Source organism: Anoplopoma fimbria, chromosome 18 (assembly GCF_027596085.1).
Source record: "Anoplopoma fimbria isolate UVic2021 breed Golden Eagle Sablefish chromosome 18, Afim_UVic_2022, whole genome shotgun sequence".
Lineage (NCBI taxonomy): Eukaryota > Metazoa > Chordata > Actinopteri > Perciformes > Anoplopomatidae > Anoplopoma > Anoplopoma fimbria.
The window spans coordinates 16,555,856-16,582,314 of record NC_072466.1 but is presented as its reverse complement, the minus strand read 5'-3'; the positions used below and the strand labels follow the sequence as shown (position 1 = coordinate 16,582,314).

The 26,459-nt window shown below is 40.6% G+C and overlaps 1 protein-coding gene across 1 annotated transcript in view; it reads right to left on the bottom strand.

The window, feature by feature from the left end:
* Positions 1 to 26,459, bottom strand: part of man1a1 (mannosidase, alpha, class 1A, member 1) — a 134,922-nt gene that overhangs the window by 43,339 nt on the left and 65,124 nt on the right. The window lies entirely within an intron of this gene.

Below are 26,459 nucleotides of genomic sequence, written 5' to 3'. Positions count from 1 at the left end.
ATATTCTTGAAGTTTAAGATATTTTTGTTGAATATCCCAGGGTTCATTCTTGCCTCTTTCATCAATATTTTTGTCAATATAGACTCATGCCTACCGATCTGCTTCTTGAATGCCCCCCTTTAAGTTTTCCAGTACCGTACTCATGACACTGCCCTTTATATGGGCTACCAGCACTACAAGTACCTATCAGGTATTACCTACATGTTGATAGTGTGGCACCATAACCATTCATTTATGAGGCCAAATACTGTCTTTCGCATACTCATAGAAAAATATGCACTCAATGACGCTCTAAGAAAAGTATTCGCTCTCTGGTGAGATAAATGCACAGGTACAATGACTTTATTTACAACCATGGCTGACTGCCAAATGTTCTACGTCATGAGCATTCATTTTGTTAATTTCAATTGCAAATTTGCTCATGTATTTCATTCTGTTCTATTTCAAGTAGCATTAAAAAAAAAAAGAAAAAAGGGTCCAGAAGTGTTATATTTCACTTCATGAATGAACGAATCCGTGCAGGAAAGCAGAGCTGAATGAGGAGTGCAGACTTAATGTGGAAAGAGTGAGCCAGTGTACGAATGTCCTGGTGTTGGCTGAATAAGGCCTGCTGAACTGACAGCTGTATTGGAGAGGCTTAGGCAAGACACACACACACACACACACACACACACACACACACACACACACACACACACACACACACACACACACACACACACACACACACACACACACACACACACACACACACACACACACACACACACACACACACACACACACACACACACACACACAGAGACAGAGAGAGAGAGAGAGAGAGAGAGAAGCCTGCTGTTGTTTGAATGGTTGCTCTTGTCCTCCTCTCCACTGTCACAGTCGTTCCCTCACACTCTCTCATATGTCTAGGTTTGGTAATTTGCTTCAGGGATGGAAAACAAAGGATGGAAGGTGGCAGAAAACTAAGTTTGGTCAGCCATTTTAAGACAAATTACTAATAATTAAAGCAGAGCATACAGCAAGAGAGGAGAGGAGAGGAAAGGAGAAGGCAGGAAAAGTAAGGAAAGCAGGGGAAAGGATAGAGGTAAGAGAAAAAGGGAAGTGAAGGGAAAGGAAACAGGAGAGTGGAGAAAAGGATAGGGAGAGGAGAGGCAGGAGAGGAAAGGTAAGGAAGAGGGGAAAGGATATGAAACAGCAGAGGAGGGGGAAGTAAAAGGACAGGAAAGAAAAGAGGGACGAGGAAAGGAACGTAGAGACAGGAGAGGAAAAGAGAAGACAAAATGTAAGAGGAAGCGAGAGTTAGGAAAGCAAGGGGAGAAAAAAGAGAGGAGAGGAAAATAGGTAAGAGGAAATAAAAGAAAATGACAGAAAAACTGTCAAACACAGAAAAGGCCTGTAGATATCTGAATATTGCATGTTGTCAGATATGCAAATCAAGGAAGAACAGTACAAGCTGCTTGATATAACTAACAATAGTGTCTTTTTTTACATAGTTTGTCCAGCAGGAAATAATCATACTCATAACTGCTACAGCTGACATTCACTTAAGTGTGACATGCAAATGACTGTAAGGTATAAAAATATTCCCCCACAGAATGCCTCAGGGAGGAATATCTACCAAGGTAACGGCTGGCTTTACATGGAAATCACATACATCCGAATAATATGGAAATACTGGTGAAAACCGACCTCAGCACTTCCTCTACAATTCAGCAGGGTTTGTTGAGGTTTTCTAGACCAGCTGAATGCTTTCCCCCCTGGGTAACTCACTGGGGTGTTAAAAGGCCTCCCAAGAACACATTTTAACGTCCAGAATATTAAACTCTGACACCCCCTCAACTACCAGAGACTGCTGCAGGTAAGCCGTTTGATTGCTAATGAGGCCAGATTAAGAGAAAGAGCAATAGGGAAAGATCAAAACCTGAGGAAATGTGGTCTTTCGTCAGGGGGGTCACTTGTCAGCGCTGGTGAAACACAAAAGGGCACACAAACACATAGCCCTCATTTATAGAGTTTGCTGTTTGCAAAGAAAGTGATGGAGAAAGGGGAATGCTAAGAGAAAGTCCTCCTGTGATCGTGTAAGGTGTCTAGGGTACACATAAAGGAACTACACACAATGCATAGAGCTAAATACCAAAATAAAACAAGAGGACCCTATAATCAAATCAACTCACGCACATATTTATAAGATATCTACAACGCTCCTGTTGATGGACATTTTTGCTGAAAAATATTAACACAGCTTGGGCCAGACGTATAACCTGGACGTATACAGCAGCTGACTGGTCTTTACTGAATCATTAGATTTGTTAGCTCTAAATATTCAGACACATTTACAGACTTAGTATGAATTAAAAGAGAATGTGCCTCTCTTGTGTGATTCTTGGGTTCCTTCCTCTTTAGCTTTTTTTTTTGTGGTTAACGACCACCCCATGCATTTTTTAAGTCATATAAACTGCATCAACTCCACCTTTTGTAAAACACTCTCTCTTCCTTATCCAGGCTACAAAATGTGCTAATTATTTATATACATTTTAAGAAATCTCAACTGTTAGAATTTAATGACATTTAATGAAAGCCTCAAGTTACACGCCGTGATGGCCGCGCCATCAAAGGCAGCAACATTTCATTTTGAACGTGCAAGGATGAAACCATATGTTATTCATTAAATGAAATCTTTTCACAGTGTGCTTCTGTTGCTTTAATTTCACACATCCTGCATTCATGCTGCTTAATGCGACCGATTTTCATTACATTCAAACTCAAATATCTCACATGTGGTAGCTGACGTGATGCAAGACTGTAGAACCGCATATCAAATCCAGCGATTCAATATTCAAAGTGAAAGCCAATATACATCAACTCTGCCTTCACTGGGCCACAAGGCAGAGAAATGTAGCACCGTCGAGATAACGTCAATCAAACGGCGATAACGTCAATCCAACTGTGACAACAGGGACGTCAGAACTTCCACATCTCGTCTGGGTTCACTGCCGGAAGCGTTTTCCTCAGTTTGACAGACGTTTGACGAGAGAGGTAGAAACGCTGTCTAAGAAAAGGAAAAAAATACTTTGGCTTCCTCCTTCGTCCCAATATTAGCAATCTTTGCTTTGCTCTTGCGTTTGCGTGCACCTGCAACTGGAATCAACTCCTGATATTATTCCCTGGCCTCTCTGGTGGCACGGTCGGCGCTGACTCGGCACACTTTTGACAGTCGGCTCTTTTGACGGCGATGCAATGGAAATGAAGGAGACCAGGCAAAGCGAATTTACATAGAAAATTGCCGTCTCGGTAGGAAAGTTACAGGGGAGGAGTGCACCTTTAGAGGGGCTGGGGGTATAATAACTGCAATGTGAGCAACAAGCAGAGAGTTAAGTTTAATGCTCTGCCACATTATGAGTCCATTTTGTCAGAAAACACATCAGTGCACCTCAACATCAGCTTATTGTATCCTTTAGAAAACTACAGTGGCATATAGTTTGATGTCTTAATCTTAACGTATTTCTTAATGTGAGGAAAGAGCCATGGGAGCTTGCACGATCTCTAGCGGCACCACGTTTTTATAACTCTCTCTGTGCGTGAGTGTGCAATTAAGCGTCCAGTCAGGTAGGAGAGTGGTAATCTGTTCAGAGCGAATATCTCATATCCAGATTGTGTCTCGATCCAGCTGAGACAGATTGCAGTTCACACCTGACATTTAGATGCATCTCAAATGCATCTCAAGTGGCCACTTGTGATTGGATTTTTTGCTTCCTGGCTCACATTTGATTTTATCTGTGTGGGGGGAGAAAAAACCCGAAATGGCTGACAAAACAGAAAAACTACACGTGTGCGCTCCGGCCAAGCAGCTTGAGAGGAGGATTGCGATGGAAATTTGCATATTGGATAAAAAGTAAGATGGAAGACATTTTTTCTCCATGGTATAAAAACTCTTTTGACGTCAATGGAGGCACTGGAGTATCAGTCCTAACCTTAGACTACTTGGCTTAGATTACAGGTGATAAGTTTGAGTGGTCAGGAGCAACAGAAGCTGAACTCATGGGCTTGGATGCAGTTGCCATGGGAACATAATTATATGACAATGACAGCAATGGAAGCTGACACATTCGTGATCAAAGAAAAACTGAAATAATGAAAGGTTTTCTTGCTCAGCACACCTCACTTAACCTACTTAAAACTGTTTGATGATCTGTTGATGAGGGGAAAACTCCAGAACAAAAACATAAAGTGACAATACACACATAATAACCACATCATTAAGAACAATGTTGTTGACCAACACATCGCTCCTCAGTTCACTATAACATTCTGAAACAACAAGAGGGATTTTTACTGTTCATACACTTCATAGGTTACATTTTCAGTTATAGGGAAGGGTAGTGGGACAAATATAGCCCACAGCAAATAAACTGATGCTAACAATAATAAATATTTCAGAAGAATATACCTCCTGAAACAACAGACAGATAATCAGAGTGAATGAGTGTACAGTGGGAGAGAGAGAGAGAGAGAGAGAGAGAGAGATAGTGGAGTGCCATGCAAGTGTCCCAGTGGAGAGCCAGTGTTGTCAGAGAACAAGCCTGAGCTGGAACCCTGGAAGGCTTTCATCTGAAGGAAAATGTCAAATATTCACTTAAATAGTTCAACAAGGCCAAAGACCAGATCCGACTCCCCGTCTGGCAAAGCTAACACGGTCCAAAAACCTGCGTCACAGCACGGCTTCCACATCGCCCGGTACCTTATTTGGTGTGTTGAACACCCTGTAGAGAGATGGTGAGGAGCTGCCAGCAGAGGTTACGTAACCTGGGTTGACACATGTTTCATGACAAATCAGTAATGGACTAAATGGCAAGGAATAAATCCAAACTTAAAATCACGGGCAAATGTCAGTCACTGCAAAAGGTCTGTAGATGAGACCTTCTTTTTAAAAAGGTTTATGATAAAAAATGGACCTCTCAAGACTGAAGGCCTTTACAAACCGGGGGCAAAAATGCAAAAAATGGTCATCTTGTTCGGACTACGGAGCCTCCATGTTGTTGTACACTAAAGTGTAAGTTTTGAATATGTCCGTTTCACACAACATGATTGGCTGATGCCTTTAATGGAGGTGCGTTTTCCAGCAAAAAAGTAAAAGTAAAAGTATTCATAAAATAAAATAAAACTATTAAATAATACATATTGAAAAACCAATCAATTGCGCGGAAAAAAAAAAAAAAAAGCTATGTGTAAAGGCCTTAAGTGCCGCCCCCTTTTAGACAGTTTGATAAAAAGGCAGATGTGTTTGGATCATTTCTGCTTTTTTCCGAAATATATTTAAAAAAAAAAAAGGAGTTAAGAAAAAGGAGTTACTGCGTGGTTTGTATACATTTCCCATTTAAATCTATTAAAACACACAAAAAATGATGTTCAGGAGTGGTGTGTGCTTAGAGGGAAGGTATCACTGGGTGAGTTTTGCCTTTTTTGTAGGGAACCCAAATATCTTCAAAACATGTGCAAAGAAAAGAACAAGCGGGTTTATAGAGGAACATCTTACAAGTGACAGACTGAGTCTACAGAGAACATTTTTTTGTTTAGATGCAGACGGCTGGTAAATTTAGACAAAAGGCAACAAAATCAATATGGCTTAAAGAATTTATTGTCTTTGCCTTTGGGCTGTTTTGGAAAACACAACAGCTCTGAGGAATTTACTTTCAATTGTCAACACAAGCATATCTAGCCTAAAAGGATGTAGTCTGTGTGTGCAATAAAGAGATTTTGTCACAGCTATAAAACTTGATTGTTACTTCAACTGACTGATGGGGCTGGTGAGGTACTAACATGCAAGTCAAAAGCATCAATAAAACCTCTGTGTGGGTACATAAGAGCAAAGTGGCACATTATGAATACTACTGTTAGTCTATAAATGTTCTTTTTTGCTTTGTAAGTGAATCCTGCTCACCTGCGTATTGTGAAATCTCTTTCATAACCATCTCTCCAGTATCAGTCCATTATTACTCCAAGTACAAGAGTGAAAACATGGCAACCAATCCATCAAATTTGGCAACCAGTTCAAATACTTGACTTTAAGCAGAGTTTTGTTTATTAGAAATCTAATATTTCTTTACATGTAAGAATAGGATACATGCTTTTACTCGGAATAACCAAATTATATTATGTGAATGGCGTCTAAGTTTGGGGAAAACCTCCCTAGAAGTTGAAGCAGTATATGTTAACTTTCCAGGACACTTTGAGGCAGCAGAACAAGCGGTTAACAAGACATTGACACACCGGTCAGCAAGTGATAATGCAGAGGTGCTCTTAGGTTTTTAATTTAATAAATAAGTCCCACAAACAGACAGGGCAACTGACAGAGAGACAATGAAGCAGGTAAGTTTGGTTAAAAAAAAAAGAACAGAGAAGTATTGATGTGTGAAAAACAAACAAACAAACAGAGGAGCTGTTAGTCAGTGAGACAGACAAGCTGAGTAGAGAACAAAGACCTTTAAAGCGGTGTGTAGCACAAGTGTTAAACAAAGCTACCTGTCAAACTGCCGTCTGCAAGAGGGAAAAAAGAAAAAAAACTCTCAGATCTCCACAGCTAGACGACACACACACACACACACACACACACACACACACACACACACACACACACACACACACACACACACACACACACACACACACACACACACACACACACACACACACACACACACACACACACACACACACACACACACTCTAACTTTTCCTTCTCTTTCAAAGCCAGGTTAGGCGTGATAAAAAGACAGACCTGCTTTGTTAGCCCTTAAAAGCACCAGTCTGACATCAAAAAGACATCAGAGGGGACTGCAGATGCACAGACATACATACATACATACATACATACATACATACATACACACACACACATACACACACACACACACACACACACACAGGCCTGATAACAAATCCTGGGTGATAGCTGATGTAATTGGACTGCAAGTCCCATAGAACAGTGAGTTGCCTGGTGAGGAGTTTGGAGGCACGCAGCCGGCACCGGGGCATTAATATTGAGCAGAGAGCCGCAGGGCTGGGCGCATTTTCAACCAAACGAAATTTTGGACTCTTTTCGTCTCCCAGCACAGATGAGACATCATGGACACGGTCGGGTCTGAGCCAAAGGCCGACCTGGAGAGCAACTGAGGTCAGAGGGGCACCATGCCCTGCCGAATCCATTAAAGAAGTGATTTAGTTCTTTACTGCTACTAAGGGCATGTAACTTTTTTTGTAATCCCCCAAAAATATATTAATTAGTTCTGTCGTTAAATTAAACAAAAAACGTAAAAAAAAAACTCCTTTGAAAAGACAGGCCGTTCTCATTTTACAACCTTGATTCCTTTCCTCGTCTCCTCTCCTTCTGTCCAAGCTCCGCCCATGGAGATGTGAGCGGAAGAGGCGAGCAGGAGATTCGAGAAAAGAGGATTCGTGGCAACAGGCATTTGCAGTTAACAAAGTGAGGCATCTTGGCCAAGGAGCGGCCATTTTAAAGCAAGGTCAATTAAATATGACGTGGGGCACAGCTCCATCAGGTGTCCATTGTCTCGCCACTTGTCATGGGTGCCAAAAAGACTTGCGCAGGGAATAAAACTGCTGTATCCTTGCTAAGAGGTCCTCCAAGAAGCAGCCCTGCTCCTCCAGATGAATCCTAGGAATTGGGATGTGGAGCACGACGGTCGATTTCAGGGACTCAAGACGCAGGATTAAGGAGCGAGGAGGCATAAGATCAATGAGAAGAGCCCCAAAACTACTTATGCATTAGTCTGTCTTATAATACTTTCCCCATCCTGTCTGTGACTCTGAGCCTCAAAACCCAGTCTTTCCTAATGAAGACATTCATCTTTAGTTTGTTGGGGGCTGTTTCCAGTGGAGGTTAATAGAAATGTGGAGCACCAATTAGCATGAAGGGAAACTGGACGGTGCATTTGGGACAAATAATCTATAGTGTCCCATTTTATGGTAATACAAGGAACACCCAGTGGAAGACTTTGGGTCATTGATGTGTTTTAAATAATACCATGGCCTACAGGAATAAAGTATAACAGACGTTGTTAGCAGGATCAATAGTTGGATTTAGTCTCTCTGTGGGATTGGTGACAATAAAACCAATACCACCGTATCTCTACTTCAAACCTGGCATGCTACGCTGCAGCTAACCGTCCTTAGTTCTACTAAGAGATGCAGCCTAATGGGTGAGCCTGCAGCCCTCCAGCCTCACCCAAAGAAACTCTTGGTCTTTTCATGCCGCTGAGCAGAGCAAAGGCCAGCTACGTTTGAATGCCACGTTTACAGCACGCTGGCTGGAGCTATAATTAAAAAAAGTACTAAAAGAGTACACTACGCTGACATTAAAATACTTGGTATTTCACAGCCTGTGCTGGGGAAAATTGAAACTGTTTGGGTCAATAACTATTTAATTAAAGCACTTTGCTGGAACTTTTTTCAAGATGAGTGAAGAAGCCTTGAGGCAGACCTACAACACTGGGCTGCAAGGAGTCGGCCCGCGCACTGGGAAAAAACTTTTTACTGCATTGGTTTCAAAGACGGACTACTGGAGCCACAGTCTTATTTGCAAACTCACTAAACCACAACTACCTCTTTTGCAGTAATGATTAATTCTACAATAAATGCTGTATGTAATTAATCTCAATCAGAGATACTCTTATCAGAGGTAGACAAAACTCACCCAATTGGAACAGATTTTCAGGACAAAATTAAACATAACAAAACATGTATTCGGCACAAACACAGAAGGGACATGACAGGAAGAGAAAATCCAAAAAAACTAAATAGAAATTACACATGAATGACAGGCGAACAAGCTAGAGATATGAGCGGAAAAACAGAAAGCCGAACAAAAGGCATGTCAGAGTCAACTGCTAATCTGCGATTAGATAGCACCGCGGTGACTCAAATGTGAGAGCAAAGGGAGAGACTCTTGTTCTGCTTCCTCTGTCACTCAAAGACGTGTGTGTGTGTGTGTGAGTATGAGTGTGTGAGAGAGATAGAGAGAGAGAGAGGGTATATTAATAAGGCAAATAGCTTATTTGCCTTATCTTCCTTGCAGGGGGAAGAGATAAGGTCCAATGAGAGCGGGGTCTCTGAAGCAGCCCGACTCCCTTCAGGCCGGCTGACAGGAATGAGGAACAAAGGCAGACACATGAACTCCGGGGACGTTTCAGTGTTTCTAACAATAACCTGCTGCGGATCGACATACTCCCTGAACATATACACGTACACAGTTGGTTTAATAACACTGCACATGGGGTCCCAAGATACTCCAAAAGAGAATTTTCCCATGATTTTCCATTAGCATAAATTTCAGGGGAAATAATCCTGAAGAGATTGAAATGAGCAGAGCACAGATTCCCAGCCTGTGTTTATCAAATGACAATCCGTATATAATTTGGCTTAAAGAAGTAAAAGAAAATAGCGTAATGTTCCTTTAAGGTCATGCTAAAGGGTAAAAGAAAGGTCATGAATAACTCATACGAATGTAAACACTGCTGGTGTGAAACAGGAAGTGGTATTATCTCCACTACTGTTGCATCATCGAGATAAAAATACTGCAACTACATTTAGCTCACACTGCAAGCCAGAATGCAAATGCTATGCTTAAGAAATGTGCATCATTTTCGCACCACAATGCTGCCTCTTCACCTGATGCAACATTGATGTTGAACAGGATTTCTGTGAAAGATCTATTCTGCCCCGCGAGCTTCGTTTTTCACGTGTTTTCTCAGAAATTTACACACAACTCACAACTACAAGGGAAGATAAGAAGATGGTAAAAACTAACATGGCAGCTTTTTTTTGTTACAGCCTAAAGCCACTTTTTCTTTGAGTTCTGAAACTCTTTAATCCTTCACTGCACACATCTTATTTTGTAGTTCAAAATATATCCTGTGCTGCTTTTAGAAGGACTGAGGCACTGTGATAATATATTTAAGATATTAAAACATTTAAATGTATTACCCCACTTTTCCTGTCCAGTGCTTCTACAGTGACTGTGTTGGCTTTATCAGTGCAAAGACATTTAGAGACAAAAAAATAAATCATCCACCAAACTCAGTGAATAAATGATACCTGGGCTTTGGGTATACGCCGATACTGAGTAGGACTGATACCAGAGTTTAATTAATAAACTGTATTCATCTGTGTAAAAGTGACTAGGATCATTGTTTTATGTGTAAGGCAGCATTAGGTTGATTCAAACACTGCTTGTCTAACATTGTGAAACAAAATGTAACAAATACATACATATGTATATATTAATTAACTAAATTATAATTTATTATTTAAAATAATAAATTATAATGCAGCAACCAATTGGTTTTTTATAATTAGTATTTTTTAATACTTACATGTTTCGTTCAGCAAGATAAGACTCCACTTTCTGAATTTTTTAAGCTTAAACACAATTGGTCAGAAGCTAACGTTAGATGAACTGCACTACACCATGTTTGCATGAGTAAAAACTGAACAAGGCTGCAAAAGACAGACTAGTGTTTGTTTAGGCAACTGCCTTTCTTAACATGTTAAAGCTTCAAAGAGTGGTATTTACTGACATATTTTATATTGTAGAACTAAACATTTAAATTTCTTAAGCATGTGTCAACCACACACCTTATTTCAAGCATCTCACCACAAACCATTTGAGTTCGAGACGATGCAACCAGAAGTGCAAAACTATTGACTAATTTCAGTTTTTTAGGACTCATTCCTCCCAAATGGAGAAGGTCCTAGAGGAGTTTTGTGCTAGCCTTGTGAGCAAATCCTCTCATTTGGCTGCGCTGATCACAGCACTGCTTCTTTCCTTCTGCTGTTTTATTTTTTGGTAGAGGTTCAAATGTTGCACAGCACCAATAAAGACCCCTGCTCTGTGTGTGAGTGTGTGTATATGAAGATACAGGACAAAAGGGGGGTGAGGGGAAAATAAAGCAGAGTGTTCTTTGGCAATTACACAGTCTTGTCAAAGCACTGCGGGAGGAAAGGCTTGGGTCCTCTTCTGACAAGTGTGTGTGTATGGTTGCCTGCAAAGTCGGGCACACACACACACCATGCTGGTAAAGGCTTTGGTAAGCCACGGGAAAGATGGAAGACTCAGCCAATGTGTGGCCCTGTTGACCAAACCAATTTTCTCCTTGTCAAGCAGTCTAGTGCTGTGAGAGGCTGTGTGCTTCTGGCTGTGTATGTTATTTAAACAGAATGTAGTTAAGGAGTGTGTACCAATAATGGACTGCGGGGCCAATGCGACAGACTGGTCCAAAGGGAATACTACACAGGATCCTAGACACAGACAGATAACCAGGAATGAAAGGTGTGTGTGTGTGTGTGTGTGTGTGTGTGTGTGTGTGTGTGTGTGTGTGTGTGTGTGTGTGTGTGTGTGTGTGTGTTTGCATGTATAACACAACGTGGATTATTACAGGGCCATTGGCGGTCTGCTCAGTAGGCTAATCCCATTACTTCAGACTGCTGAGATGAACAGGGGCTGTAGCCTATGGGTCCTGACATGGACAATGAGATTAGGTGCAACTTGAGGTTCATAGCTAAGTTATATCTGAATGGAAAAAATAAACTACATTACTGTATGCCGTAGTGTAGCTGCAGAGGTTGATACGTTTTGAAGGTGAGTGAATATATCCTCAATCATATCTAACTTCGTATCCATGCTTTTATTGGATAGATCATTCAAGGTATCTGTTTGAAAAGTCAAATTGTAGATATTAAAGACGCATATAATGGTGTCCAGAACTGAATTTCAGCTTTACAAATCAAGTCAAAGACACAAAGCCTTTTTCAGAGAGACCATACTGTATCCACTGAAAGCTCTCCAACTACGCACAAAGAGACCGAATAAGAAAATCTACATCAGTCAATGAATTGTTAATGGGCTGTGTGAAAGCAAGTTGGAAGCCATATGATGCTACTAACTTTGTCCTGAACTCAGATTCATCTGAGTCACACATAACAAAGGAAAGACTTTGTACATTACTAACATGCTGAAAAAAAATGATTCTTTTTTCAAAAAGTCACATAAAAGCTGTTACAGTGGATGAATAGACAGTGCTAACATAGTAATCCCCCAGACTCTATCACAAGACACTAATCTGTTAGTTATTTTGTTGATATCATGTAGGCTGTGTAAAGCCTTGTTTTTAAATATGTGCATTTAGAGATGTTTTGGGAGCAAAAATTGGGAAACAATAGCTTTAACACCATGTCAGTGGGCAGTAGCATAGGCAGTCTGTAAAGCAGTAATACAGGAGAATCAGGTAAAGCGTTAGAATAAATGATCTATACTTCAAACTGTAAATCTGAAGAAGCTAATATTATTTTCTGAAAATGAATGTAGACAATGTGTAATTAAAGTGCAGTAGTGGGTGAAAGTGCAACTAACTAGTCGGCATCACAGGAGCTATGGGTCAGATGATGTCTGGGGATGAATGGCATTGCATCACAATAGATGTGCTTTGAGATAAAGAATGAATGCTAAATCTAAGATGCCTTCAGGGTCAGGGGTTTAGTACAGATAATGTCCTGCTTATTGGAAGTTAATATTAAACCGTCATTTAATAGTTTAATTCATTATCTTTTAAAAAAAGGGGCTCAATACGGAATTCAGAGCAGATCTATTGCCTCCACATGGCTCTCAACATGGCAAAGGCTGAGTCGGTGGATAGCAGCTAACAGTGCAAACAGCATGCACAGTATATGTATCTAACGGCCACAGTGCTGACAGAGCTAACAGTGTTAAATTGCCAGTCAGGGCGGCGTTATCAGAGGTTACTGTTGTATGAGTGCAGAGCAGAGCGGCATCCATTATCTTCATGACAAAGCAGAAGTGTGAGTGTGAAAGTGACATATTCAAACATACACATGTTCACATACACTAAAATGGCTCCTGCTCCATTTAATTGCTGATCCAATCATTTGTTTCTCAGCATGACCTTTACAATATCAAACGTGTGTGTGTGTGTGTGTGTGTGTGTGTGTGTGTGTGTGTGTGTGTGTGTGTGTGTGTGTGTGTGTGTGTGTGTGTGTTTACTTCCATCTCCATCTACTGATCCACTCAGCCGAGTTTCTCATCTAAAGTAGTTTTGGTCAGTCAGCCTCAGAAGGAAATACAACCTTGTGGCAGAGTGCACAGCTTCAAAGCGCTGCATGACAATTTGACCTTTTACGTATGTCAGTGAGTGTGTTACTTATGATAAATACAAACAATTAATTAAAACAGTGCACTCATCATTATTCTAATTTATTTCATCAAATAAGGTATAACTGTATTGTTATCCGACAACACACTGCTAAATTTACATTGCTAAATATAGGTCAACAGCTTTTACATGATCGTATGTATTGAGTATTGGGTATTTCAACTCAAATTCCCAGTTAAGCTCTCCATATATCCATACAAAAACCCCAACTGTCTCTAGCTTTGACAGCATCTTTTTCATGTTACAACGCAACACAGAATAAACCCCGACAGTCACTTGCTCGTTGTGGCCTCTGCAGACATACTTTCCCCTGGCTTAGAGAGCTATATTTAAGACTGGATTTACTCTTTGAGGCTACTGTGATATGTGCTTTGTACTCTTATGGACACTACAAAGACCAGCCTTTGTTTGTATCAATAATAATAATAATAGAGACACAGGCCACCTTGCACTTGTTTCAATAAACCTGGTGAATTTTTGATACTCATCACTTCACTTCACAGTATTTAAATTAATTCATTTATGGCATGGAAAATACAACGTTAGGTGGGTGGTACAACTGCAGTAACTCCATTATTGTTACTGCCGTTACAGTGTTTAACATTGTGTTCTGCAAAGTTTCCACCTTCTTTAGTCACATCCCAAACTACTCAGCATATCAGCAGTAGAGGACGGAGTGCCTGTGTGCATCAGTGATCGGACCCTACTATTTCCTCCTCTCTGTCCTCAATCCTCCTCCTTCCATCTGTAGCCCTGCTCCCTCTCCTCAGAACAGATTAGACCGCTCTCAAAAGAGATTAAGATAGATATCCCGAAAATTCATTCTCCACGGTTGGTAAATAACCTTTACTTGGCCGTGTGTGTGTGGATATGTAAGGCGCTTTACTCCGGCACAGCAGGAGGAAAGCAGAGATGGCCCAGAGGGGAAAGGGGACGGTTGTTTTTCCTCTTTTTGTCCCTCGGGCAAAGCCAATTTTCTCACTGAGTGAATGGGATTTCCTGAGGATAGAAGCTTTCTGTCGGCTCCGCCCAACACGCTGGGACCACGTGTGTGTGTGTGTGTGTGTGTGTGTGTGTGTGTGTGTGTGTGTGTGTGTGTGTGTGTGTGTGTGTGTGTGTGTGTGAGCTTTCAGTGGTCAGTAGTGCAGGTTGTTGTGCTGACCTGCAGAGCGAGAGGTCCGAGATGGGATTACACTGTGGCCGGCTTTGTGTCAATGAGTTTGCCCCACGTCTGTGAGAGAGTGCGTCTGTATCAGAGCCAGGTATTGATAGAAAGTTGTTTAAATAGCTTAACATATTTGGATCCATTCATCTGCATTTAAATCCATCCTAATTATGAAATCATACAGAGTCGGGGTGTAACAGACCGTAGTTGATCCGTGATCCGGAGGGATCCCTCAAAACAGTTCGGCTTGCATGTGAATCGCAGATTAATTACACAGTATAACCGTGATAGTCATTTATTGGCTTATATACAATAATAATATGCGATCAGGAGATCAGAATTAATGCTTTCTAGTTGTTGATCTGTTTACGTTAAATTGTGAACAACAAATGTGTTTAAAAATCGGCATGAGGGCGGGGAGTAACATTTGCAGCACCAAGAGCTAAAACACGGAGGGTCCATTGAGTTACATTATGATGCGTTCATGCTCTTTTCACTGAAAAAATATTTTTGGGCGTAAATGATTGTTATTGTAAAATTTTGGGCGAGAAACTTAAATAAATAAAGTCATATGAAGAAGATTTCTTCATTGCGATATAAAATAGATATAAGAGAGGGAGAAATGAGTTATGTCAAACAAACACAGGACTTTCAACCAGAAGTCCAGTGTTCGAGACAAGTGATTAAAAGTTATGTTTTTGATTTTTGTAGATGGTTTTCCATTCTCATGTTACATTGTTTATGATTTAATTAGTTTACAAAGTTATTTAAGCAGAAACCATGATTTTTCCTAAACCGAACTAAGGGTTTTTGCTTGAATTTACAACTTTAACCAGTGTTTACTGCGACCTTGCGCTGGGCTACCCAGTTTTCTAAAAGGCCCCACTTGGAAGCTGACCATCATGGAGACAAGGGGAAGATGTGATATATTTCATTATGGGGGTAACAGAGCACATTTTCAGACAGTGTCTCCTGGATTACATTTATACTGTTGTACTCTGTTGTGCACACAAATAAATAGTTGTGTAACAAATGAAAAGAAAGAGAGGAGTTGGATATCACCCCAAAGCCGTCCAATCGCAGCGTGGAGTTGTTATGTCCGACTGTTGTTTTTCCATAAAAATCCATCATCCTCTATATACCGAGTTTGAGACGATACTAGTCCACTCACATCTACCACTCAATGACCCAGCAGGCTATTAACTGTCAACCTCTAGAAGCCAGAGCTTTCTCAATTTGCTGTTAAAACCTTGTCAAAAACCCTGGGTTCACTTTTCCTGTAGGTCTTTTGAATTACATTCTCACTCCTACGCTCACCATTTTTAGACAGCTCAGTGTGGGTATCTGGTGCCTCCTGGGTTTTAACTGAATTGTTCTTACACAAGGTAAAAGCTGAAGCAAAGGAGGGAAAATCTCCCACAGATCCATCCGTCTACCAAGTCCCTTTGTAGTTCTTTTCAGGAACATGGAGGGACAGGAGCCGATCCCCACCAAAACGTACGGACACACTCTTGACAGGTCACCAGTCTATGAACATAAATACATTCAGTGCTGGTATGTGCAGTTTGAAGTCATCTATTCATCTGAGTTGCATGTTCAAAAAGTCTGGGAGGAGTCCAAAACATCTAAAGGGAATCCTCAGGAACATGCAAAGGAACTATTTTTGTAGGGATACATTAAAACCCTGTGTCCATATTTGTGAACTACACACTTTTATGACAATCAAACAAGATTTCACCATTTGGTGGATGCTTTTCAGTCTAAAGTCATCTACAGTGCTATGCTTGGCTTGCATGTATTTTTAGCATAACATGTCCCAATGGAAATCAAACCCTAATCCTAACTGTAAGTGCCTTGCTCTATCCACTGAGAAACCAAAATAATACACTAGAGAATGAAAAAAAAACAAGCAGTTAAATGTCAAGATATTCATCCAGCTTTCTATCCCTTTTTCTATTCTTCGCCTCTATCCAGCGGCTGCACAAGGAAGTGGGACGGAGAGTAAATGGAGAGCTGTGGATGTGCGTGTGTCGCGCTCCATGGGTGTCTGATTGGACATCGCGGTCTCGGGAGGCGGTCTGTCACTGAGGGCCGCTCTTGGCTGCCTCTTTGTTCATGCATGTGTGAGTTTGTGTCTCATGTTTGCCTGTGCGGTTCTGCCAGCAGGTGTTCACCCTAAATTCAGTTCAAGCTGATCAAGGATTAGGAGGAGCGTCTTGTCTGAATCCTACAAAAATCTGTTTGGGTATGAGCATCGCAGAAAATATTCATGTGCATTAAGAAAAGCAGTAATCAAATACTTTGATTACTTTACTCCCTAGACAACAGCTCCAAAGAAATAGGGGGCAGCATTTCACCACTATTTATGGCTCCATACGATCTGATTTAGGTGATGATGCGATTTGTTTCTTTGATTCTTTAACTTGAGATTTCATCCAATAAACAAACTATTGAAAAACACACTGATCATGGATGTATTATCGACCAACCCTTGGAAGCTCTATTTCCTCTTCCTCACATGTTGGATTAAGGGCAGACTGAGCGCTACAGTGACTCGGTATCGACTACCAAGGCAGAAGTGGTATTTATTCATTTTCAATAAAAAAAATGTTTTAAAGGGATGGTGTAAAGTTGAAAACAAAAATGTCACCATTTGATGCACGGCACCACATTATAGCTTTAAAGTAGAGAAAGACAGGAACTAGCTGGTTAGCATGCTAATTTTGGTGGATACCTCTGCAACACAAAACATCAACGTCTTTGCCATAACGTCAACACTGTAAACTTCTCAAATTCTGTTTAATTTTTGAATGTTTCAAGGTAAAATTCTGTCCGGGTCTTTCAAGTTCCAAATGTAAACTAATGTTGTTGAAAAAGACTACAGCATACATGATATATGAAGCGGGCCAGTTTACTATTCCCCCTGCAGCTTCCCGTCTCACTCAATCCTCATCTTACCAAGTTATTCTCCCTCCAATCAATGTAAACCACTTTCTCACGCCAGCCATCCTCCCATTGTCATGCACATTGTCTCCTGTTCATGCTGCATTTTCCTTTATCTGAGCCACTGGCTAAGAGCTGAACCACATTCCTTCATGCTTCTTGGATAATTCCCTCACTCTTCTCATTTGGAGTTCTCAACGCAGCGGTTTGTGCAGAGGTATCTCCAGGCGCATGTGGATTCTGTTTGGTTTCTTTTTTTTTTTTTTTGCCTCTGTCTAATTACAGTGCGATGCATGTTAATTGAGGACAAATGAGGGCAACTGAGACGGAAAAGACAGAACATATTTCAACGTGTCAGACATCGTTTTTCCCTCCTATAATTAACAAAGAAATCCAGCATGTGCTCTTGGTAGTGTTTGGTAAAGTTGCACACTGATTTTAGTTTTTGTTGAGTCATGGTATCTCATTTAGAGCATTATAATATAGATCCAGGGGCGAGCTGGTTATGGGTATTTGTAACACCTCCATGTAGAGTCAGAGGTGGACACATGTTTTATTAAGAAGGGAAGCCCAGATAGTATCAGTGGTAGTGGAGGCCAGCTCGCGGGACTTGTCACATTAATGCTTTTCACACTTGTGCTTTTTAACCATGGGCTAACCTTAATTCCAGGCTGGAGAAAGGCCATAGTTAGCTAAATCTCATTTTATTCAACACTCATTATTCATTCACTCAGGGCTAACAGTACACACATTAAAGACATTAAAGAGAAGAAAGTGCAGACACCGCGTAACTTGCTTCAAGTTGTTTTGAAGTAAAACATTCAATTGGTTCTAGCCTTGATTCAAACTAGTGATCTTAACCTTGTTTTTTGGTGGACAACTCGAAAACGAAAGGTCATTCACGTGTACATCACATGCATACGTTGTTTTTGTTGTTGTTGCTAAGTTGGGCATAATGAAGCAAATATGGCTTTTCCTTTCTTTCATGAAATCTTAACAAAGCTGCCACCAGCACTTGAAGTAAAGGAGCGAGCAGCTGCTCCAGTTACCACCCAGTCAGCCATATGGCGCAGCGAGGTATCAAAACATTGAGTACATCTAGACTCCCTGCTGGTTTGAAAACTTCAGTGCAAGAGCTGTTTACCTGTCTGTAAACCTGCCAGTCAAAATCCGCCCCCTGTTTTCTCTGCACTGATCTTTGCTCATCTGTTGTTATTTTTAATGCTTCTTTTATGTCACATTACACCGACCATGAATGCAAGCCACGGACTCGGAGATACACATAATCAAATATTACAAATGTCTTACTCCTAATGAGTGTCAGACCATTGTAGATATTTGTAGACTGTGGTGTCACTTGTTATCAGGAGCTACAGAGGTGTCCAAATGCCGGCAGCAAAATGGTAGATAACTTTTCTCTGTGGAGGCATTTCCAACAACAAGATCATATCGATCCTGAAAACATCCCATGGGACTGCAGAGAAAAATCTGGCAGTAGTGATTGTGGCAAAACAACAAACGAGGTCCTCTTATGAAGATGTTGAAATGCCTGGTTGGCACCTCTAATCACATAAAGCTGCAGCAGGCGCACTAGTGTCTTTTAATGACCCTGAAATCATTGGTGAAACTGAATCCTAATTAGCTCTGAAAGCTTCAATGACCCCATCAAGAGTCCACTCACAGTCCATTTGAAACCATATTAGTAAACAGTAATTGTATGATTTTATCATTAAGTATAAAAGCGAAAAGATGAATGCTTGGCCTGGTTGTAGATCACAGGGTGCTGAGGTTTATACATATATAACTAGGGAAATACAATCTTAATGGAAACCAATCAATTAGCAGAAGGAATTGGCAAAGTCATGCTGTGATGTCCTGAGCCAGGGCCGGCCTTTTTGTGCCATCTGATCAATCAATGACAATAAAAAGGAAACGATTTAAGCCCTGGCAACAGGAACCTCAAGTTCAGCTAATTCCTGTTGTCCGTCCCACGGAAATCCATGGAACAACCAAAGTGTGCCAAACCAAATCAGTCAAGCACAGATCTGTCCAGTGGTCCAGTGGCAAGCAGCGCCAGGCACCGCTTCTCCAGATGAACGCCAACCGCAATTACAAGGGCGCTGCATAGAGTGGCACAGCCGCCAACGGTCATTCATTAATCTAACTAGACAGTGGACCAGCAGTACAGTGGGGGAAATAATTATTTGATCCCTTGCCGATTTTGTAAGTTTGCCCACTGACAAAGAAATGAACGATCTATAATTGTTATGGTAGGTTTATTTTAACAGTGAGAGACAGAATATAAAAAAAAATAATCCAGAAAATCACATTATATAAAAGTTATAAATTGATTTGCATTTGATCGAGTGAAATAAGTATTTGAGCCCCTACCAACCAGCAAGAATTCTGGCTCCCACATATCGGTTAGATTAGTCCTTTCACTTTAAGAAAGTACTCTGAATCTCAACTCGTTACCTGTATGAAAGACATCTGTCTCAATTCATTACCTGTTTAAAAGACACCTGTCCACAGAATCAATCAATCAGATTCCAACTTCTCCACCATGGGCAAGACCAAAGAGCTGTCTAAGGACGTCGGGGCAAAGATTGTAGACCTGCACAAGGCTGGAATGGGCTACAAGACCATCGGAAAGCAGCTTGGTGAGAAGGAGACAACTGTTGGTGCGATTATTCGGAAATGGAAGAAACACAAAATGACCATCAATCGCCCTCGGTCTGGGGCTCCACGCAAGATCTCGCCTCGTGGGGTATCGATGATCATGAGAAAGGTGAGGGATCAGCCCAGAACTACACGGGAGGAACTTGTTAATGATCTCAAGACAGCTGGGACCACAGTCACCAAGAAAACCATTGGTAACACACTATGCCGTAATGGATTAAAATCCTGCAGCGCCTGCAAGGTCCCCCTGCTCAAGAAGGCACATGTACAGGCCCGTCTGAAGTTTGCCAATGAACAACTGAATGATTCAGAGAAGGCTTGGGAGAAGGTAATGTGGTCAGATGAGACCAAAATCGAGCTATTTGGCATCAACTCAACTCGCCGTGTTTGGAGGAAGAGAAATGCTGATTATAACCCCAAGAACACCATCCCCACCGTCAAGCATGGAGGTGGAAACATTATGCTTTGGGGGTGTTCCTCTGCTAAGGGGACAGGACGACTTCACCGCATCGAGGGGAGGATGGACGGGGCCATGTACCGTGAAATCTTGGGCGACAACCTCCTTCCCTCAGCCAGGACACTGAAAATGGGTCGTGGATGGGTCTTCCAGCACGACAATGACCCAAAACATACGGCCAAGGCAACAAAGGAGTGGCTCAAGAAGAAGCACATTAAGGTCATGGAGTGGCCTAGCCAGTCTCCGGACCTTAATCCCATAGAAAATCTGTGGAGGGAGCTGAAGCTTAGAGTTGCCAAGCGACAGCCTTGAAACCTTCAGGATTTGGAGAAGATCTGCAAAGAGGAGTGGACCAAAATCCCTCCTGAGATGTGCGCAAACCTGGTGACCAACTACAAGAAGCGTCTGACCTCTGTGCTTGCCAACAACGGTTTCTCCACCAAGTACTGAGTCATGTTTTGTTAGGGGATCAAATACTTATTTCACTCGATCAAATGCAAATCAATTTATAACTTTTATATAATGTGATTTTCTGGATTTTATTTTTGATATTCTGTCTCTCAATGTTAAAATAAACCTACCATAACAATTATAGATCGTTCATTTCTTTGTCAGTGGGCAAACTTACAAAATCGGCAAGGGATCAAATAATTATTTCTCCCACTGTAAGTAGAAAAGTTTCTGCTCCCTGTGGTTTTTTTTAATGCACAGTCATGATTGATAAATTCCTTAACTTTGTCTTTCATGTTTATTCATTAGAAAGAAAGGTCTGAGTTGGTCGTATCATGAGGATGTCTTAGTCTTGGCAGCCGAGTGTAGGTTTGTTGCTGGTATTATGTCAAGTCAAGATCTTTGCAGAACCCAACGTCATTTAAACAGATCTACATAAAACTAGGACAACGTCTTGAGAGGGAATTTTGTACTATAAGAACTATCAATTTGGAAAATGCCCACTCCATATTTCTAGACAGCTGAAGCCATCTTTTTGCTTAACGTTAGAAGGCACTTATATATGGCCTATTGACTATTTCTGACTGGTTGCTGTTATCATCCCTCCTCTCCAAACTGAGACACCTCAGTAGAGCGACTACCACACACTGTAAGTCTTCCAATGCACGGTATATTTGTAGACTTTATATTTATATAAACATTAATCAATAAGACCTGGCATGTCAGATTTACAGGGAGTCTGACTCCAGCAATTAAAGTTACATTTAAAGCAGTTGAATTTCTTAAATTATTCCAGCTCATGTGCTGAATTAAAAATAACATGTCTGCCTTTGCATTGAAAGTGCAAAGGCAGACATGTTTAGTCCACATTACATGACTAAACTTGTAAACGTATGAGTCTTAGGAGCCAGATGCCGTGGATTATCTTAAAAAGGTACAGGTTACTTTCAGACAAACAATCTAATGTTAATATTGTTACCTGCTGTGGGCTAACAGAAGTTGAATCTGTGATTTAAAGTGGTGACTCCCTCAGCATTAAAGTCATTACCTGGAATTTTACCAAAAAAGCTGTGGCCTTTCCGTCAAAGAAGTCAAGATGTCAACAGTTCATGCTCCTAAATCTGTCTGCCTCTCAAACCCTTTATTTCTTATTTAGATAAAAATAATCTTTGCATTGGCGCGTCTGAAGGAGATCCATAAAACAGAGTCGAGCCTCTGCTTTGGTTTCCCAGTGACCGGATTTTCACTTTAATCTGCGTTGTTCTAAGGGATGAGGGAGGCAGCTGGGACACTCATCCATGCCATCACCAGATTACTCTGTCAAACACAACTAGGAGATTGGGATTAGTTTTCATCACAATCAAGCATCAGCATTGTTGTTCATTATAATCATTCCAGAATTAAGGGTTTGGATGATGGATGAAATCATCCTTTTAAAATGAATAAGAGGACACTTTGAATGCAGATCTTCACAGCAAGGATTTGTTGATTCTTTCTCACTGTAATTTGAATTTTACGCATTACAATCACTTCATGAAGGGATGACTTGAGGGTTTTATGTGTTTAAAGTGATTATACATAGATGTTTTATTGCTTCAGGCCCTTGATGGATTCCAATCTTGCCGTATTCATTCACTTGTTGCTTCCCTTTTGCTCTCTCTCTCTCTCTCTCTGTATTTTTTAGAGGTTGAACTTCAGCTTGTGAAAGAGGAAAACTAAAATGCTCATCTGAAAAAACAAAAAGGATTTTGCTGATTTATTCAAGCGTGCATTTCAAATTTTTTTTTTTTTTTTTTAAACCAGCCAAGAACTATTTTCACAAGACAGAATGAAATCTATAAATAATAATAGATATTGTTCATAGAAAACTATATTAATTTACCAGTTACAATTAATTACATGCATCATATTTTCTCTCTCCACTCCTCTTTTCTTTATAATTACAGCCTTCCTTTTAGTTCCCTTTTTATTCAATTCCTTTTTTTTTGGTTTAAATTTTTCCTACCTAATTTATGTTTAACATCCTAGCTGTATCCTAATTCCACACCACACACTTATGCTCTGAAGGTCATGACAATATAGATTGTTCACACTGTTTAAAATGTTGTTAAATAACTTACTGCAAAGACGGTTTACAATAAAGATTAGTATCAACTTTCTTCGCTTGCTTCTTTTTAACTCCTTTCCTCCTTCAATCATAACCTTCTTCCATACTTCTTTCAGGTTTTCACCACTTCTTTTCCCCAGACAATATCTTTCTTCCTACTTCTTTTTCTGTCTTTCATTCCTGCCGCTGTCTGTCACGTCTCTGTTCTTCCTTCCTTGAAGCTTTGATTAGCAGGAGAACTGGAAGCCTTTCATTTTACTCATCTCTCCGTACGTTGTTTACCTCCTACCTTCCTGCGTTCCTTCTCTTCCACATGCTGTGGTCGTTAAAAGCAAGGCAGTAAGGTGCATACAGCTAGTATAAGCTGCACTTTTACTGATCAAACTTTCATCAAAGGCCCGGGTCTCTTTGAGCCAGAGCCAGACTAGGACCGACCCGGAGAGAGAGACAGTGATGCCTCTACCTGCTCCTTCTGCCTGTCTCAAACACTTCTTTAACTCCTGATCTATTATCCTCATTGAACCTAATATTCTCCTTATTTCCAACGTTCAACTTGTAAACACAACTGCAAAATAGTGTTCCGTGAGATCGGAGAAGTGTGGCGATTGACCACGACTTCCAGCCTTCAACAGCAAGGCGGCTAATTTAAACTCATTGTGCAAATACTGAAAGTGCTTGAACTGGAAAAACGAGTTTAAAGATTAAAGAAGCTGAAGTAGTAATGGAAGTAAAGGGACAAAGTGATTTCACTAAAAGCAGTTGGGAGGTCAGTTGGACAATAAACATTGAAAGCAGTTTGAGATGCCAATTCAAGCGTAAGCGGTACTTCAGGCATACAGACACCTGACACTTCAACTGTTTTCAGTTTCATGTATAAATTGACATATCACCTGCTTTAACTTATACTGGCAATTCTAAACTTAAGATGCTTTCGACAATTTACACTTCAACAGATTTGAAACCACTTTCGGCTCTGAAACTTCACTTCAAATACTTTAAGTGCTTCAACTTCAACTGGCACTACGGATGCTTTTAGTGCTTCAATTTAAAACTGTAACTGCCATTCAACAACCCAGATACAAAACAATCAACACTTTTAAGATATTTGATGTTTGCAGTGTTTGCACCTACATTTTACAGAGTGTTCGAGCAGACATCAGCTCTTGTAGTAGGTTTTCTTTTTTTAAAGATCTGAATGTTTTGATCATTTAAGCACTTAATACCTCTTTAGTCTGCATCCATTTACATTTCAGACAGCAACATAATGAAGAACAGGCTGAATAGTTTCTAAGGTCACATGCAATCTTTGTTATCCCTCTTTCTATTCAGCTAACAGCCTCTCTCTCTCTCTCTCTCTCTCTCTCTCTCTCCTGTGTGGTCTCTTTGGGTATGAGGGTTGGACAGCGCAGCAGGTCAGGTACAGTCTCTTCTAAAAGATAGGCCCACTCCAAATGTGGAGTTACATAATGCCTAACCAGTGTTCAATTAGTCCACTTTGTTGTAAAAATATCAGTCCACAAAATGTACCTGCAGTACAGCTCCACTTTATTTTCACATTTTGAGCTTTTATTAGGAGGGTGCTTCCAAAAGCACTGGTTTTACAGGCTGAACTTCAGCATATGAAAGAAGAAAAGTGGAGTCCTCATCTGAAAAACAAAAATTTTTGTTTAATAAATAATTTTTGTTAATAAATAATTAATTTATCTTCCAAGCAAAAATATACCCAGTTCCACCTTTTGGACTGCTGGTTGGTCAAACAAAACATTTTGAAGAAGCTGGACCTGGCAGGCATTGATGCTGTTTGTTATTTTACCACAAAAATAAACCTTCGGCGCCACCCAGCAGTCTTTGAGCCCGAAATCATCGGTCATTCAGAGGCACACCACAGGCAACATTCACTCAATAAATGACTGTAATCTTGTCCATCACCAGTCCCCCCAGTCATCCGAGACCACCAATCAGCCATCCATCTGCCTCCTCCATCCTTCAGGGGACCCTGAACTGCAGCTGAAGGAGAGCGACCTCTCAAGGCTCCCATGCTACACAGGGTGAGGTCTTGAACTAAGTGAGTCTCATAAAAAATGAAGAAAAAAGAATTGGAACTAAGAGCGACTGATGAGAAATGATGAGTCACAGTTGGCCTCCAGTGTTTCACACTCATCTCACACTTCAGACCATCCGCAAGCAGCCGTGGTGTTTTTTTAACTGCATTTAGGTTTTCAGTTTTTAAATATTTAGTAGTTGTAGCCCGATTTCTTTGAAACTGGGAAGGGTGGAGCATGGGCCAAGCACTAAAGCCATTCAATTTATGAGCCGATTGACCTTGGCAGAGGTCTTCGCTTTCTGAGTGCCCTCATAGTTTTTAGGCATGTGATTGGCTGGTTGGGCAAACCAATCTTGATTGAAACTTCATCACATGGCTATCAATAAAAAAAACAAAGCCAAAAATCCTTTATATGGATCTCCCAGATTGAAATTACAAGTGAAATGTGCTTCTTTTCTTTCTCTATTGTCTGTATGTGATAGTAATCTTGATTTCTTCAGGTTTCACACTTTTAACTGGACAACTCAACCAATTTCCGAGACATAACCTGCGGCGCAGAGAATGTCTGACATCTTTATAGAACAAATTAATCAATTAATTCTGTAATTAAAAAGTAAATACCTTTTAGTTGCAGCCTTACTGCCTATTATACATAAGGCAACCTTAAAGTTCCATTTAGGTTCGAAATGAATGTGGAGCAGCACACATTTAAGTCGTTGTGTAACATGGTCTAACAATGTGACTTTAAGAATTACTGAAAATGATGACTAAATGATTTACTTAGGTTTGATATTGAGGCTGTTAGATGTCGACAAAAGAGGTGTCAAGCCATAAAGTAGTGCTAAACTAGTTTGAACTTGTTAACCACTCTAATTTTACTTTTCTTGGGTAAGTATTCTTTAAATAACAATTTCTCTTCTTGTTAGTGTTATTATTATTGTTGCCAAAGTTAAGCCATAGCCCTAACATGCAGCATTTGACAAATCAGAGAGGATGTTCCTCCAGCTTTTCTGTGTGTAGTGAAGCGCTGAAATGCTCATTGAGGTTGGAAATGTGTTTTGCTACCGGAGAACTCCCGGTGTGACTCCTGCCCGCACAATCTCTCCCTGCTAATAAAGAAGCACTTAGCCTCACAACTCTGGTTCGCTCACCGCTACGATGATGGTGTAGATTAGGACGGTGTGTATATCTGTGGTTGTGTATTAAAGTACAGATTGCAGCAGAAATGTCGAGTGAAGATAAAAGTGACTCAGAGCGAATTTCCTCTCGTGACATCGGTCGAGAAACAGAAATGGACTCTGAAGATCTTTTAGTTTTCAAAAAATACTTTACAGGTACAGTCTGTTTTAATTTTCTTTTTCTTTTTTTTT